We start from the raw sequence: 18,617 nt of genomic DNA on the forward strand, positions 1-18,617 counted from the left end.
ATTATTTATTCCTTTATTGAACATTTATATTGTCTCCCAAGTTTTGCAATCACAGTGAACAGGGGGCAGGGCAGGAAAAAAAAATCACAGTGAACATCCTTGCAAGAATATCTTTGTACAGACAGAAGTATTTCTGGAGATGGGACCAATGGGTCAAAGGTGTGCTTATTTTAAATTCTTATAGGCCGGCCGTGGTGGCTCACACCTGTAATCCTAGTACTTTGGGAGCCCAAGGCAGGTGGATCGTTTGAGCTCAAGAGTTCAAGACCAGCCTGAGCAAGAGCGAGACCCCATCTCTACTAAAAATAGAAAGAAATTATATGGACAACTAAAAATATATATAGAAAAAATTAGCCAGGCATGATGGTGCATGCCTGTAGTCCCAGCTACTTGGGAGGCTGAGGCAGGAGGATCAATTGAGCCCAGGTGTTTGAGGTTGCTGTGAGCTAGGCTGATGCCACAGCACTCTAGCCTGGGCAACAGAGTAAGACTCTGTCTCAAAATAAATAAATAAATAAATAAATAAATTCTTATAGATAGTACTAGACTTTCCTCCAAAGAACCTATACCAGTTTACTCTCCCACCGTTAAACCATGAGTATGCTCACTCTCTCACATCCTTGCCCCTAGGTATCTCATATATGTGTGTGTGTGTGTGTGTGTGTGTGTGTGTGTGTGTGTGTGTGTATACATACACACATTATATATATATATATATTTTTTTGGGGGGGGCAATCTAGTGTGTGCAAAAGAGCTTTTCACTTTTGTTTTCATTTGTATTTCCCTGAGTCTCTGTGGCTTAGCCAAAGGCCCACTAGCTGAAGAAAACATTGTGAAGAACCAAAGAGAGCTCAAGAATGAATAGCAGAGATTTATGGCGGCTCTAAGGAAGAACTTGCTGTCAGTACCTAGGTAAGGGAGGCACTAAAATTCCTTTCTGGGGGGAATCAGATGACGTTGGCAGCTTTGGGTACGGCTGGCTACCTAGACTTTCACGGCCAGCAGCCAGATACTCATGGGGGGACACCTGTCTCCACACGGGCTGAGGGACAACCTAACAGGCTGCACGGGACAGAAGATGGCAGTTTTCAGGGAGGGCACAGGAATGGGTTCAGCTTCCTGCAAGCGCCAGGGAAGATGAGGGTCACCAGGGTGTCATGAGGCTGGCTCTGGATGCTAAATGAAAATGGGGAGGTCCATAGTCTGAGGAGGTAGGTGAATGATGGGGAGAGAATGGGTCTGAAACTAAGCTAGCAAAGTTGGCACTGGGGTAGATGGAGGCTGGTGGCAGCACTGTCCCCAACCCCTATACACATCCACCCAGCCTAGTAATGATGGTAACATACCTGATATTTTTTGAGTGCTTACTGTATCAGACATTGTTCTGTTTCAATTTATTGAGTGACTTTATCCTTGCAACAAATTCTGTAAGTGTAATTATTATCCCCATTATATAGATGAGGATGTAGAGGCATAAGCTGAAGTTGCTTACCCAAGATCACACAGCTAGAAAGTGGCCAGCCACACTGGGATTCAGACTCAGGCCATGGGGCTTCAGAGTCCATACATCCAACCACCACACACACGGCTTTTCAGGGCCTTCCTTAGCCAATATAATAATAATGACTACCATTAAATGAGAGTGGACCAGGCACAATTAATTTTTTGTCTCTAATGCTCACAATAAGCCTATGACATAGATGGTGCTACCCTTAATTTATAGATGAGAAAAGTGAGGTTCAGAGAGGCTGAGTACCTTGGCTAAGATCACCCAGGTGAAAAAGAACTTGAGCCAGACTTTGCACATAGGTCTGTATGAATCAAAAGGCCCTGCCCCCTCCACATCGCCACAGGGTCTTTGACAACGTAAGGCAAGGAGAAATCACACAACCACAGAATGGTCACCTCCCCAAATGCCTCGTCTGTGCAGAGATGAGAGCATGTGAGTACAGCCTGGTGGGAGCATCTACTACTCATGCTTGTGTGTGTGTGACAAAGGGGGTCTGGAGGCTGCATGCAGTACTAGAGAGAGCCTCCCACAATCAGCAGGACCGATTGGGGGGCAGAGTGGCAGTTTGGGAGGAGGGCCTGGGGAAGCCATCCCTTTCCTGTTTCTCCACTCCACCCACCACCTCCATGTCCACCTCCAGCTTTAAATAAAGCGTGAACTGGTGTCCTGGACAAAGCCTCTTTTAAAGAACTCCAGGCTTCCACCCTGGGTGACCCAAGAAGGACTGTCATTTCACCTTATAGAGCTACCTGTTAAAGTGAGCATTACCCTTTCTAAGACTGCATGTGAAAGTGCAAATTACCCTTGGACCTAGCAACATGGTGAAAAGGATATATCAGTCATTCACACCTTCCTGTGAATTAGTTTGTCAGCCAGGATAGTATTTCTCAAACTAGGATATCTACTTTCAGAGTTCCCAAGTTCTCTAAAGATTTTAAAAGTTAGAATGTAAATTTCAATGCTATTAACATATTTTAGCAGTTATAAAGACAGAACTCTTTGCACTTAAACATTTTCATAGACTAGAATTTCAGTTCCTTAAGTTGGTGTTGCTCAAATATGGGTCTGTGAACTTCTGGAAATTGCCAGATGGGATCACGAGAATTGCTTTTCCTTTCAAGAGGTCTGTTCATTACACAAGTTTGGGAGACACTAGGCAAGAACTAGAGGGGTGTGAGCTCCGTCAGAATGGGCCTTTCCTGCCTCATTGCTGTGGTTGCCAAGGTACTGGGGGCCCAGGGATCTGGGTTCTAGTCTTGACCACTTGACCTGAATTTTTTAAGGCATAAAATTAACTCACTCTTTGCGTCTTTGCGGCATCCTTTCTTCCAGGCCTGTGCTGGTTGCTGCGAGGGATGGGGGATGAATGAGATTTGAGTCCAGCCTGTGAGGCCCAGACAAGCTGGTGAAGGTGCTGAGCATGGCACCCTTCTATCTGGCAGTTCAAGGCAGGAGAAGCACTTCTGCAGCAGAGGGGAGATACAGGCCAGGGGTGCCTAGCAGAGGAAGAGGTTGCTTCTGCCTGCCAGGTGCAGTTGGGCTTTGCAGCAGAACTGCCTTCAAGCTGGGCCCTGGGCCAGACCACAGCAGGCGAGGGGTCAGGCCCTCCAGGCAGAGAGGATGGGTGAAGCGGGCTGGCTGGGGTGGGCTTGCGGGGAGAGCCAAGGTGTGAACTACATTTAGAGGACTGGACCTATTAGCCGAAGGACCTCAGAGACCATCTTGGCCAACTCTTCGGGGTACAAGGGAATATCATGAGCCCGAACTGGTTCAAGGGCCTCTTCAAGATCACACAGCCAGCTGGGGGCCTGCAGACAGCAAGGAGGGGGGCAAGAAGGTTTTCAGTCTGGAGCTGAGTTCTCAGCCTCAAGAATGTTTTGGGGAGGTATAGCCCAAGTTGGCAACTGCCCTTCCACTGCACACCGCATGGAGCCTCCCACAGGCTCCTGCAACCCACATCTGTCCAGCCCTCAGGGCCACTGAAGCCCGTAGGCCCACATACCTGGGGGCATTTTAATTTTATTTCTATTCAACAAAACAGCCACATCCTGGTAGAAACCAAGACAGAGGGAAGTCTTTAGCTGACCCTCCCCAGTCCCAAGCCTTGGGCTGCAGTAATAGAACTCAGAACCGTGTGAAGCCAGACTCTGTAAGAGGTCTGTCCTAACCCCAACTTGCACAACTTGCTGGGTCAGGGCTTGGGGTGGGGCTCTGATAGCCTCACAGCTTCCAGTCTTAGACATGGACAGCCTGCCTCCACTGAGCCCTGGGAGTCTTCTCCTCTCCTTGGCTGTGGGGGACTCTCAGGTTGTGCTCACCCCCTTGAGTCTGGAGAAAATCCTGCCCTCATGCAGGCTTCCAAGGGTCCACAGCTACCCATCCTGCATGGGCAGAGAGGGGGTTCATTGCCCCAGGACTAATAGGATAGTGATCGCCAGTATGAGGCTGAGCCCAAATGCCCTGGAGTCTTGTGCCCACTTCTCTCAGCAAAGATGCGGAAAGAACAGGCTAGCGTGAGTGTCCATCACAGATGCCTGAAAGGATGGCTGCGAAACCCAGGTTTGTCATCTCTAGTCTGGGTTTGGTTGCTGCTGCCATGGCCACCACAGCCACCCCGACTGGCACATTTCCATTTCTACCACTATCACATTTCCATGTCCACCACCACTGCCAGCCTCATCTCTACCTCAGCTGCCCCCTTGTCTCCACCATTATCACCACCTCCACACCCACCACTGTCAACTCCATCGCCTTCTTCACCATCATCTCCACCTCAACCATCGTCTCCAGCTCCACCATCCTCACTGCATCCACCGCCTCTGCTACCTCCACCACCTCCACCAGTATGACACCCAAAGACTTTCCACCATCATCTCCACTAACCACTGCCATCTCCACCACCATCACCACCAACCACAACCATCACCACCTCCACCAGTATCACATCGAAAGACATCCTACCACCACCACCACCAGCTACTGCAGTCTCCACCACCACTACCCCTTTCCCCTCCCCTGGTACTTCCAGGCTCAGTTACCGCACCCATCCCAGCCTCTGCCCATTTTAATCCATCTATACACTATGGAGAAATAAAGAGCTGTTATTCGGGCTAATCCTTCAGCCTCTTTTCATTTGCCCAACCCCAGAAAGGCTAACTATAGACCCCATTTCCCTGGCTTTTCTTTTGAGACTTCTCATGGAAGATGCCTTGCTCTTTAAGTTAAGGAAGATTATACGTCTTTTGCCATTCCTGATTTACCAGACCCATCATTCTGTCCTAGAAGGAAATTGGATTACTCTGACAGAATGTGTTCTTTGGAAAGCAATGCTGGTTATTACCTAATTCCTTATGACCTAGTGTTTGCAGATTGATTTTTTGACGATGTGTCCCAGTAGTTTTCTATTATAGCAGCTTGGCTGATGGGCCCAGCACTTCCAGAGGCATCTGCTTTCCTCCAAGTTTAGAGAGAGGCAGGGACAGGCTGCCTGGGTCTCTCTCTCGTCTCCAGGCACCTCACAGTTCTCCATAAATCCCCTCAGAGCGAGAGCTAGTGATTTGACTCTAGCGTGGGCCAGCTCCTTAAGTACCTAAGCATGTAAGTCATCAGGGCCTGTGGCTGTGAACGCACAAGTTCTTTTCTTATCCCCTTGGCTTCTTGCCCTCTTGTGATTCCACGCGATGCCTCTTTCAGTTTTCAGATCACAGCTAACCTTTTTAGGATGAGAAAAAATTAAAAGCCTCTGCTTTTTTAGTGTCATTGCTTATAGGCTTTCTTTGCCCATCTAAAAACGAGCCAACGATCTCCTTATCCCCTTTCTCTGGCCTGTTATAGTTAGAAAATGTTTTTCTCATTCTTTTGCTGCTTTGTACAAGTTATGTCTCCTTTCTTTTTCTGAACGACTCTTCTGATTTTATCTCCACAGCCTTTTGTTATTTCTTTGTATATACTCCTCCTTCGTGACCTGGCCTGATTTCCACTTTCTTTGGTATTATCATTTTAGTTCTCTGGGAAGCTTTCTGCATAACTAACACGTAATCTCTGGGTTCGTTTTAGCTGCTTTATGCATCAGGATACTTTCATTCTCTTCTCCTAATTTTGTTGCCTTATGTGGAAATGTCCAGTTCTCCTTCGAGAGTGCCTGTGGTTTTCAGACTCAGTCTTTGTGCTTTTCATCTTCGTTCTCAAAGCCTAGTGCAGAAAGCTTTTAGGAAGGGCCAATATCTGAATCTCACTCAAGTTCCCGCTTTTCTTCCTTTCTCTCAGGTGGTGTTTGCCTTTCTCTATACTCCCTTCCATTCCCCAGCGCCTTTAGCATGTGAGTGTCCAACCCAGTCAGCACCTGCTCCCTAGGAGCCATGCTCAGGGCAACCAGAATGGGGAGGGGACCAGCATCTGCATCTGGGCCCTGGAGCCCAGAGCGTGGATGGGGACACTGACTAGCAGTGTTTGGTTACCATAAGGGGCTCTCTCCTTTCACAGACCCATCTGTTCGTTCTCAGACTCCCCCATTCCCTCCAGAACCTCTGTTTTTGTCTGGGGCCCTGCCAGCTGTGAGCCTTCCTGAAAGTTAGGTCGATAATGGCCTAGTGCAGTGCACCAACTGGTAAGGCACACAGACCTAAAATCAGGTTAATTACATAGAAGGTGGCGAGGGCAAGGCATGGTGATGATAGCGTGTGAGTGATGTGCTCTACCTCTGGGCTGGAAAAGCCATATTCGAGTAGGGTCTTTAAAGTTAGGAATGTGTTTGCCAAGAAGGGCATTCCAGGCAGAAAAGGATGTGCAGAGGCAGAGGGGGACGCCGGGGCCTGGCCACCTTAGGCAAACTGAGCCTCCATTCCCCATGAAAGCCCATGGTCTTCTCAACCCTCCACTGGTCTGGATGGACCACGTCAAAATGGCCCTGCCAAGGCCCCTTTCACTGCCTTGCCAGGGTGTCCCAGCACTCCCAGAGTCATGTGCTGTCATATCCAAACTTGCCTCTTCAGTGCAGACTTTCTCCACCCAACCTGGTCATCCCTGGGAGGAGGCTCTGGACCTTGTATCTCCCCTTTCCTCGTGGCTATGACAGTAGGAGGACTCCATGAACCCCTCCTGGGCTCCCCCAAAGCGGGGCTGTTCTCTTCTTCCACAGGATGCAGCTAAGCATCCTTTACATTCTTGGTTAAATTTCTTATGTCTAGAAAAACTAGAAAATACAGATTAGTAAAAATGCTCAAATAGTTTCAAAAATTATGCATGATCCTACCACTCAGAGTTAACCTTGTTGACATTTTGTTGTATATCCTCCCAGATGTGTAATTTCCTTTAGCAAAATAGGATGTCCACATGGACATCTTTCAGAATTACACACAGGTCTAGCCTGGTATTTTAAACAGCTACATAGTACCCCACTATGCAATTGAACTGTCATTTATCTAACCCTGGAAGCTGGATGAAGGGCACTGACTGACTGAACACAAATGAGTAAGGGCCTCTGTAGAGTCACCTCTGTGTCTTCCGTGTTCCTTTGGAGGCCCGTGTGGTAGAAAGTGCACTGGTCTTGGTCAGGAGATGTGACTTTGAATGCAGTCTCTTCCAGCCACGTGTGTGGGTTCCAGGCCCATCCACGCATCTCTCTGAGCCTCATTTTTTGAAGTATTTAACACAACTGACCACTCCCTCTCTTGACTTCCTTTCTCTCTCTGGCCTCTCTGATGACACTCTTCAGCCCAGCGTGCCTCCTACATTTTGCCTTTCCTTCTTAGTTTCTGGAACTGGAAACTTGTCCTCTGCCAGCACTGAGATGTCGCTACTCCGCAGGGCTCTGTCCTCCACCCCCTCCCTTTCTGCCTCTTTCCACCTCTGCACATTCAGTGTATTTCCTTTGGATGACCCATCTAGTTCAGACATTTAAGGGCCCAAACTCTCTTTGGCCCATGTCTCTTTCCTGAAATCTAGACCCACATAGTCAACAGCCCAAAGATCATTTCCATCAGAAACTCAGCATTTCCACATCAGAGCCCACTTTCCCCAGAACTGCACCTCCTCTGGGCCTCTCTGTCTCAGTGGCTGCTGCCGGAAGCCAGGAGCCACTGTGAGTCTTCTCTTTCCCTTCCACCACCTCCCCTCCAGTCCCTTAAACAGTTTTGTTCCTGGCGCCACCAGGACCTTCCTCTGGCCCCATCCCCCTCTGCCCCAACATCTGCTGCAGTCAAGCCATGGGGTCTTCCTCCTGGAAGTGCCCACAGACTCCTCACTGTTCCCCACCTCCAGATTCTTCTACAATCCACCTGCTCACATGACACTTTTCTTAAAAAAATTTAGGCATTATTTGCATACAATAAAGTGCACATATTTTAAGTATACAATTTGATGAATGTTAATAAATATATTACTTCCATGTAACTACCGCTCAGTCAATCCCTTTTCCTATGGGCAATCTCTCCTCTGATTTCATCCATAGATTAGTTTTGCCCAGTTTATGAAAGTTCTCATAAATAGAATCATATAGTTTGCATTCTTTCTTCACTCAGCAAAATGTTTTTGAGATTCCTTCATGTTGTCACCGTAATCATTTAAAAGTGAGTATTTAAGTCAGTCTCCTGTTAAAACTTTTCATTGGCTCATCATTAGCCAAATTCCAGGCCCCTGAATGATCTGGCCTCATCTCACACGCTGCCCACCCTTGAACTTTAACCTTTAAGAATACTGAACCATTTGTTCACCTGCACAAACATGGCTTTTCATGGGCCGAGTCCTGCGGCTGGAATCCCTCATCTCCAACGCAGTCTGCCTGGTGAACTCCTACTCATCTGGCAGCGTTCTGCTCAGACATACATTCTGTGAGGCTTTCTCTGACCTGTTCCCACCCCCGGGACAAAGAGTCTGTCAGCGCTACTGTAATGGACTGTGTCCACTATCCTCATCACCCCCGAACCCCCGCCCTTCACCCGCTGAATGGAGTCCTTTCTCGGCATGACTCCTGTGTCTTGCACATTATTTATCACTGTGCCCACTGCACGTGTTTATGTATTCGTGTAACCCTGTTGCTATGTTTAGAGAGATAGAAAGATTCATTCTGTTTGCAGAAATTCTTCCTGTGGAAGACACCCTTGTTGTGTACCCAAGAGCCATTGCCTACAGTCTTCTTTGCCAACAGACCCTGATCTTGTTCAAGCAGCCACCTGCCTGGAGGTGCCTTTTCCAGTAATTGGTTGAGGAGTGATCTTGTTCTAGCCAAGGAGACATTAGGAGGACATCTTCAGGGGACTTAGGGGATAGCTCTTTCTCCCTGAAAAGAAGAAATGAGAGGTAAATGTTCCCTTTTATGCCATCCCCTTTCCTCTTGTTTGGGACACTATTGTGATGTTTGGAGTTGTAGCAGCCACCTTGTGACCATGAGGAAAAGGCCAAGAGAAGTACAGAGGCATCAATCTGGACCCTGGCATTACTGAGGATCTAAACAACCCCCGCCCCCACCTTCCAACTTCCTGTTATGTGAGGTAATTAAATGACTTTACTGCTTAGGATATAATTAGTTGGCTTTTTTGGTATTTGCAGATGAAGGCATTCTTAACTGATAAATTTTGTGAGTAAACCTTTTATTTTGAGACACTTGTAGAACCTATATATTTTTATGAGACTATGAAGCACTTTATATCCAGATGATGATGCAGAGCAGTCTGTAGTTTTCTCCCCAAGTGACCATATCCTGTCCACCTTGAGTGGGCCTCCGGGAGCCTCTCCTTTCCATCCTTGTTTCCTAGTCTTTGGACGTTTTGATCCTCACTTAGGAAAAAGGAAAAGGCTTCCTCCTTTGGGCCTGACCCAGGCTGTCAGTCAATCAGTTCTATCTAGATTTCCCCCATCGGAGCTGGGGAGAGAGGATTTCAGGTCCTAGATGACCTTCTTAGCAACCCACATAAGAGGTATTGTTACTCCATTTTGTAGAAAAGTTGAAAGTCAGGTTAGTAAAAAACCTGATCAAGATCACACCGTTAGTAACAGGATCCCCACAGTCTGATCTTCCCAAAGTCATCCTCTCCGCACTTTAACACCTGACCTCCTGGGCTTAAGTAATGTTGATATCAAGCAGGGGGTGGTGCACATTGCTTTGGGTGGTGGCCGTGAAAATGCACCTACTGCAGGGAGCGTAAGTGACCGAGGTCCCCAGCTCCTGAGGCCACATTTCCCATGGGCTGCACTCCACCCAAATGCTGAGCACAGCAGGGGGCTAAGACAGGACAAATCCTATGAGATGCAGGACTCCTCTGAGAATAACTTTAGCCCAAGACCTGGCCATAACCTTCTTAGGACTGTGCTGAATCTGAAACTCTGCCCACTCAACACTCCTTCCTTCCCCCTCTTCCTCATGGGGCTCAGACCCACATCCTGATCTGATAGTTCCCGCCTCCTCTGCCTCACGTCCCATTTCCCTTCACAGACGTTTTTCTCCCAGTAAATCTTTTGCCTATCTAATCCTGTTCTGGGGTCTGGCTTCTTAGAAGACCTGAACTATGTGCTGTGTTTTTTAAACCCCCACACTCAACCTGGCAACCTGTATATAAAGCACCTGGCATACCCTGGGTTGTTGTTCTTCTCTTTTCCTCCCAGAGGGTGGGTGTGAGCAGTGGCCAGGCTGTGAGGCTGTTCCTGTGTCCCAGAGGAGCAAGGCAGATCACACTGAGAGCAGGAGAATATGCACGTACCTGAAAACCTATATGTCCTGAGGGTCAGAGAGGCTGAGGGACTTGCCTGAGGGCACACAGCTCATGCCCAGGTGCCCACACACATGCACACACTGAAGCATGGAATGGGGAGACAGAGTCAGGGTGGAGAGACACAGGGCCAGGATGTGGTGTGGGGCAGGGAAGGGGCACGAGGAAAGCAGCCCCTTCCTGCCCCTCCCACCTGACTTCCCAGGCTGGTCTGTATGTTTTGGTGTCATGGCAACTGGCTGTGAGGGCTGCATGTGGAAAGTGAAGCTTAACCTTAGGACGCTGGGGAGCTAGACAGGCCTAGAAGATATTATGTCCGTGACCTTCAGCCTCTCAGCCTTGCCCCCAACCCTCTGCTCAGTCTCACTGTCTGTCTAGCCTGCAGGGCTCATCTGCGTGGCTATGCTAACTCTGACCCTGGAATGCTCTCTTGCCTTGTTATGTTTTCCTAAATCCCCTCCATCTCCTAGTTCTAGTCTCACCTCTTCCTGAAAGTCTTCCCTTATTTCCTAAGTCCACAGAGCCCTTTTCTTCCTCTGAACTCGAGCAGTTACCACATTATTTGTAGCATTCACATTATGGCATTTGGATTTTGCCCCACCCAATTCAACAGTCTCCTAATATGTGCAGACACTGTGCTAAGCGCTGAATGTGCATAGAGGTATCTTGGGGCTAAGTCTACTCCAGGCTCATCAGACTTCAGACAGGGGAGCAGCAGACCATTTAGCATTTATGGGCCACTTATGACCAGGAGAGGCTCCCATCATCTCTCAAACTAGGCAGGACAGAGGGTGCGGGTGGCAGCTTATTAGAGCCTTGGACTGGGAGTCCAGACAGGTCACAGTCTGAGTCTTGTTTTTCTCAGCTGTAAAGTGAGGATGATAGTACCTACTTCATAGGCTTGTTTTGAAGACAAATGATATGATGAGTTAATATACGTAAGGTAACAAACGCAGTAATTGATGTGTTAGTCCTCTGCCTTTCTCCATGCCACCCCCACCCGCACCCCCTGAATCTACCTAAATACAAACACTGTGCTCCCCTCAGGGCTGTTCAAAGCACTGCCTGTCTTGGATCATGGAGTTAAATAAGGAGAGGCTTGCCTTCTAGAAGCTCACTGTCAGCTCATCACGCTTGCCCTCACTGAGTCCTCCGTCAGCGCTGGGACAGGAAGTTGTGTTCCTGCATCCGAGATGATGCAGCCGGGGCTCAGAGAGGCCAAGTCCTACCCAGGTCACAGAGCTAGGAAGCAGTGGAGTTTATTCAGACTCAGAATCAGGACTGAGATTTAAGATAAGCCCTAAGTAAACAGGGAGCCCTTGAGTGAGAACAGTTAATACTGTGAAGGTGTCAGTTCTGCCCAAAGAATTCTATCAATTCAAAACAGCCAAGAAATATTTAAAAAAGAAGTACAATGAGAGGAGGCTTGCCCTATTGGATATCAAAACACTACCAAGCTGTACTCATTAAGACAGTGTTGTGCTGGCATAGGACAAGGCACATGGATCAATGTCACAGAACAGAGAACTTCAAAAAGGATTCTGTATCAAGGAGAATTCAGTATATGATAAAGTAGCATTTAAAAGCAGTAGCACAAACTTTCAGTATAAGATTAATAAATTCTGGGGATCTAATGTACAACATGGTGACTACAGTTAATTATACTGGATGGTATACTTGAAATTTGCTAAGAGACTAGATCTACAGTGTTCTCACTACACACACACACACACACACACACACACTCACACAAAGGTAACTATGTGAGGTGATGGATGTATTAATTAGCTTGGTTGTGGCAATCATTTCACAATGTAATGTACACTAAATCATCACACTGTATACCTCAAATATATACCATTTTTATTTGTCAATTATACCTCCATAAAGCTAGAAAAAAAGCAGAAGGGAAAAGATGGACTCTTCAATAATATTGTAGAGACAATTGGCTCTCTTTGTGGAAAAAAACCTTAGATTCCTGCTTGACACCATTCACTGAAATAAATTCCAGATGGATGAGAGAGCTAAATCTAAAAAACCAAATCCATGAAACTATTAAAAAATATAAGAAATTTGTTTATAACCTTGGGGTAGGAAAGGCTTTCTTTAGCAAGACATAAAACACAGAAACCATAAAGGAAAAGATTGCTAAATTTGATTATGTCCGAATTTAAAACTGCTTTATGACAAAAGGCGCTGTAAATACTGTTAAAAGACAAGTGACAGACTGGAAGGAAGTATCCATAACATTTGCAACAAAAAAAGATTAATATTTAGGAGCTATAATGAGTTCCTACAAATAACAAGCAAAAGAACCCAAAAGGCAAAATGGGTGATAGGAACAGACAATTCACCTAAAAGAAATTACAAATGGCCAATAAATGGATGAAAACATGTGCAGCCTCACGAGTAATCAAAGAAATGCAAGTAAAAACAACACAGAATTAACATTTTTCACCTATCAGATCTGCAAAATTAAAAAAAAGACTCACAATAGCCACTGTTGGGAAGAATCTAAGGGCAATGAACACGTTTTTCATTATTGGTAAGAATGGAAATGGCCACGGTTTTTGTAGAGGACAATCTGGCTGTGCCCATTAGAATGGAAAATGCCCAAAACCTTCAGGAGAGCAATGTCAAGTCTCTGCCTGGATAAATGCTCCAAGTGCACAAGGGGACACATTCACAGGGGGTCATGGTGATAGTGGGGGAATTTTGAACAATTAGAAACAATGCATGTGCTCCTTGGTAGAGAAAGGGTTAAACACATCTTTGAATATATACACTAGTAATGGTTTTCTGGAGTCTAAACAAATGAGGTAGACCTTCACATCCTGAAATGAAAAGGTCTCATTACAGGAGAAAAGCAAGTCACAAAACAATATAAATAAACATGGATGCACAGTTTAAAACTATGTGCATGAGAAAAAATATTCTGGAAGGGTACTCACCAAACTGACAATCCCTAGGGAGGGGAGTGGGGTGGTGTGAGAGCCAAAGGGGGCTTTATCTGAACTATAGAATTTCTTTTATAGTGAGCATGTAGGCATATTTTACTTACACAATAATAATAATACATTTAAAAATACATTTTAAATAACTAGAAAGATCAGCTGTTACTCAATGCCAAGCAGTTTATGCCCCTACTTTTCAAGCCCTGCTCACTGCCGGTGCCCTGGACCTATTTATTGCCTGGGTCCCATGCCTTGTTCCTAATTGTACACATCCGTGACCCCTCACACCTTCACCACACTAGGCTCTTAGTCTGGATTCTTGGCCTATGCCACTTGGCCTTCTTGATTCCTGGTGCCTATCATGGGTCAGGAATAAAGGAGGATTGGGCATGGTTGTAGCTTCAGGAGAGCTCGTGGTCCAGTAAAATAAGAACTTCAGAAAAGATGTGGTTGGAAAAAGCAAGGAATGCTTCCAATAGGAGGTAGCATTTGAGCTAGGATTTGAAAGATGGATAATTTTTATCCTAACTTCCTCTAATTATGTTAAAAACTGCATAACACCATCACAGAAATTCTGAATAACAGAAAAACAGTTACCAATAATCCCTTTACCCTAACCCAACAACTTTTGTGAATTCCCTTCAATTCTTTGTACACAAGCCACATATTGTTTAGGTATGCAATCCAAATAATGTATTCAATTATCTTTTTTTTTTTTTTTTGAGCCAGAGTCTTACTCTGTTGCCCTGGGTAGAGTGCAATGGTGTCATCACAGCTCACTGCAACCTCCAACTGCTGGGCTCAAGCGATCCTCCTGCCTCAGCCTTCAAACTATCTGGGATTACAGGTACATGACACTATGCAAGGCTGGTTTTGTTTTTGTAATATAACATTATATCATAGCCCCTTTTGATGTTACTAAGTGATATTTATAGTGATCAACTTTTAATGGCTGTGCAATATGTCATCCAATGAGTGTACTAAGATTTAATTACCCATTCCCCTGTCGTTGGATGTTTAGGTTGTTTCTTATTATTAATGTTGCAATGAACATCCTTGAGCATGTAGGGTTTTTTTTGCCTTTTTCCTTTTAGGTTATTTCCTTGGAACAAATAAATTCTCAGAAGTGGAAATACTGGGTCACAATTTATGAACATTTTTATGGCTCTTGAAACATATTGCCAAATTGCTTCTAAAAGTGTAGTTCCAGAATACACTGAGGGCTTTGTTAGGCAAATATGAGAGGTATAGGATTTGGATGGGGGTCCCAATTCCAGGAAATAGCACGCATAAAGGTGCATTGACCAGGACAGACTTCTGCAATTTATCCCTTGAATGTCATGACATGGCCAAGATGTAGACTTTTGTGGCAGGTTCTGGTTGGTTGGCAAACCAAGAAGCCACTCTCAGCCTCCTTCTTTCTTGTTATTCTCCCACCATAGAAGGTAAAAGCCAGATAATCTCTTGCCTAGCTTCTTTTGCAGCTAAAAGTGACCATGTGACTCCATTCTGGGTTCTGGGAAGAATTCCTTCCCTCCCTCCCTTCCTTCCTTTTTTACTTCCTTCCTTCCTTCCCTCCCTCCTTTCATGTTTTTAATGAGTTTATTTATTAAATCTTTCAACTGAGAAGTTGAAGGTTTCTGATTTCTTGATTAAAGAGGAAAATGGCACTGGCATTTTCTTTTCTTCCTGACCTGAATGCAGATGTAATGCCTGGAGCTGCAGCAGCCATGTCAAGACTATAAAGTTGGACAAGCATGAGGACAAAAAGCCATCACAGTGAGGATGGCAGGAAGAAGACAAAAAGAACCTGGGTCCTTGATATCACCATGTGAGTGGCTGAATCAACACCACCAACCTCTAACTTTTTTATATGTGGGAGAAATAAACTCCTGTTTGATTAAACCATTGCTAGTCTGATTTTCTGTAACTTGTAGTCAAAAGCTTTCTCAGACGGTACCTGAGATTCAGACTCGTGTCCTGATAGACTAGAATTTAATTCTGTCTCGTGGAACTGGAGACTTGGATCTCTGCAACCCCGTACATGTACCGTTGTCTGCCTACCGCCGTCTGGGTAGAATCCTCTTCCTGGCTGTGGATGCAGGCCACAAAGTCTGAAACCTGCTCCTGTGGTATCTGAGCCCTGTTTGTTTTTTCAAGAGCAGCCACCAGGCCAGGACCTTGTGTACAGGATACACCAGTCACTGGCTCCCTTTGCGGTCTCAAGAGAATCTTGAAGAGTCCCGGATTCATTTCTGGCCTTTTTCCCTTGCCAGCTGTGTGGTGTTGGTCAAGTCACTTAATCTCTCTGAGCAATAATCTCCTCCTCTAAACTAGAGACAGCGTAGCTGGCAAGATACAGAACTGCAAATCTGGTAACATGGTAAGTGCTTGATGAATGTCTTCCATTTGAAGACCCAGAGAGGTACAGCAATGACTCCCAAATCATCGTATAGCAGAACTGGGGACGGACTCTAGTGTGCTGAGTCTCCATCAAAGTGTGTTCCAGTGGACACGTGGCCTCCTCTATGGAGACTTGGTGCTCGAAGTGACATAGGTTCTTCCAGTCACTCGGAATGGAAATTGCGCCGAGGGTTGTCCCAGGGCAGGCGACTCTGCCTTGCTGGTGTTTACCACAGTCCGCAACAGACTCCAGGGCAGAGAAGGAGCCTCTGCTTCTGGGCCATGGAGACTACAGGGCTTGCTGAGTCCTCGGGAGCTGAATGCTGTCCCCAGGCCCCTGGGGTAGAGCCATAGTTCCCTTGTGTCCCTCTGAGTGGCCAGAATCAAGGTCAGCCTGCTCACTTTACTCCCACAAAGGTTGCAGCCAAAATTAGGATATGGTTCTGTCAAAGGATTCTTTCCATGGCTGAATGTATTTATCTGAAATTTCTTATCAAGGAATAAAAATGAAATCCACCAGAGGTTTAATGAATCACTTTAATTGGAAGGAACACAAATATGGGCAAATTGGGTTGTCTTGGACATACCGAATGATGGCAGGAGAGGTTTCCTTCTCCACAGCTCAGAGGTGGAAGTCTTCAGCCCAAGGGCCAAAGGGGACAGGTGAAAGGGGGTGTCCCCGGGCAGAAGTTACTTGCCTTGAACGAATTTTCCTAAACTAGCAATTTTTCAACAATTTCTAAAGAGAGAATAGATGCATGTTGGTTAGTGAAACCAGAATGAACAGATGTAAACGGATGCAGTGTGAAAGTAAATCCAGGGGCCACAGAGAGCAGGTGGTCAAAGGCTGGTGCTGTTATTTTATTCATTGACCCCTGACCTCAATTTACCAGTAGTGCAGGTCCTGTACCCACCCTGCCCCAGATTTACCTGTGTAATTACCCACCCAGACTGGCCTCTGCACTGGGGGAGGCCAGCTTCCCACCGTGCATAGAGTTTCCCTCTCCCTTTAATTTAATAGTCACCTGCAGCTAAGAGAGAGGCAGAGATGGGCGGGGGGTGAGGTCCAGGATGAGAGAGCTCCTCTCAGTGCAGCACAGCCAGGCCATTCCGATGGAGTTTCTGCCATCCCAGAATAAGGTTGGAATCCCCTGTCAGTCTGTTGTCATTGTACCTGCTTTAGGGGATACCTGACTCATTTGCCCCCAGTTCCCCTCACTTACCAGCCTCTCAGACAAAAACCTGTGCTTGGATGCCTTCTAGTTCTGCCTCGACCCCTGAATGCCTCTCGGGGAGCAGCCCATCAGGGGACAGCTTGTCGCCTGAGGCCAGGGGAAGACAAGGGGCTCTAAGTGCAAATCCTTATTCTGCATCTTACTCTGATCTCAGCCAAGGTACTTAATCTCACTGAGCGTCAATTTCCTCTTCTGTAATAGGAACCTAATGATCTCCACCTTACGGGCCTAATCATATACGCAGAGCACCTATTTCATTGTCTGGCGCACAGTAGGCCATTGATAAATAGTGACTATTGGTGTGTAAAAACCATTAAGACACATGAAGGTATAAGGGATAACAACATTAATGATAATTATAGTAATTATCCCACCCAGCCCGTTCCCCCAGGCAGAAGGAAGCCAGGAGAGAGGACGATTACAGCCCTTCCTGCCCCATGACTGACTTCTAATAGAGCAATTCGTGTTGCTCTTTGGCAGGTGGGCTCTGACTGATTTCCACAGCAACTTCGAGACCCAGGAGATGGCCTGACCCTCTTCCCAGCTGGATAGGGTCCCACTCCTGCCCACCGGCCCCTCCCAGCTGCCCCAGCCCCAACAGCCCTTGTGAGTGATCCCTTCTCGTCCCTCCTCTGCCCTGCTCAGCTAAAGGAGGACTGAGCTGCTGTGACCCCAAGAAAGACGCTCATTGGCGTTGAGCTTCACTGAGGCAATGCTGAGCACGTTCAGAGGGAGCCGCAGAGAAAGCCCCTGCCTGCTGCTCACTGTCCGCCCCCTCCCCAGGTCCCAGGCTGGGCAGGCGGGACCCCTACTAGATGTCCTTAGTCGGGCTTAGCCTCTCAGCTGATCCCCCTCTCCTCCCCGCCTCCTCCAGCCTGCTGGGGGTGGGGAACGAGGGAGGATCTTAATTTCTCCGGCTTCTAATCAGCACAGCTGGGAGACCCAGCAGGCAAGGGCAGGAGAAGGTGAAAGGCCACAGGCCTAATCTACCAGCCACCCAGTCACCAGAGCCCAGCTTTCCTCCTAACAAGCCATGGAGCAAACAAATTATCTTTGTTGTTCCTGGGAAATCTGTAAGTACTTACCCGTGTAATTAGCGTCTGTGCCTCGTGCCGGCAGTTCAGGTGAACAGGCCACGGCTGCCCGGTGCCAGGCCGCCTGTAATCAAAACCAAAGCGGCGGCCAGGGTGCTCTCCGGTGAAGACAGTGTCAAACTCAATCGGGCCCTCACCTGGGACGGCTTCCCCAGGAGCCCTGCGCACGTTGGGGCCTCAGTAGCTCTGAAATGTGAGACGGGGCTGGGAGGCCGGGGCGGCCCAGCCTTTCTACAACAGCCCCCGCGCTCCGAAGCTGGGCAGATGGAGGGCCTGAGGCCTGACACGCTGATGCAAAGCCCTGGGCTCAGGGGTCCGTATTTTAAGCAGTGAGTCTTAGCACACCCGATGTCTGGGCCGCACTGCGTGTGCTCTATGATCCCCTCGGTGGGTATGGTAGCAACAGTGATGTGTGCCATTTATGAATGCATCCTGGGTGCAGGGGCTTTATCTATTAATAAATCCTCCCAATGTCCCTTCGAGAGAGGGGTGAATATACCCTCTTACAGATGAGGAAACTCAGGCTTGAGAGGATAAACGACTTCCACACTCACATAGTAGCAGAGCTGAGTCAAACTCAGATGTGCCCAAACCCTGTTCTGGGCCCTTCCCCAGAGTCATGCCCCACTTGAAACTCCCTGTTCCATGCAGCGTGGAGGTTAAGTGGAGTCCCTGCACATGGCCTGGCAGCTCCTTCTGTCATAGGGTACAGGGAGGGA

General features: G+C 47.1%; 1 long non-coding RNA gene across 2 annotated transcripts; it reads left to right on the forward strand.

Moving 5' to 3' along the window:
- Positions 1 to 478: 478 nt before the first annotated feature.
- On the forward strand, positions 479 to 13,913 carry LOC123641910. Of its 2 annotated transcripts, XR_006736366.1 has the most exons (4): positions 479 to 912; positions 8,655 to 8,806; positions 8,877 to 8,997; positions 13,896 to 13,913. It is a non-coding gene; the product is annotated as an uncharacterized LOC123641910 (long non-coding RNA). The 2 variants fall into 2 exon arrangements; XR_006736368.1 differs by lacking the exon at positions 8,877 to 8,997 and having other exon boundaries at positions 13,896 to 13,912.
- Positions 13,914 to 18,617: the final 4,704 nt, after the last annotated feature.

This window comes from Lemur catta, chromosome 1, assembly GCF_020740605.2.
Source record: "Lemur catta isolate mLemCat1 chromosome 1, mLemCat1.pri, whole genome shotgun sequence".
In the NCBI taxonomy this organism is placed as follows: Eukaryota; Metazoa; Chordata; class Mammalia; order Primates; family Lemuridae; genus Lemur; species Lemur catta.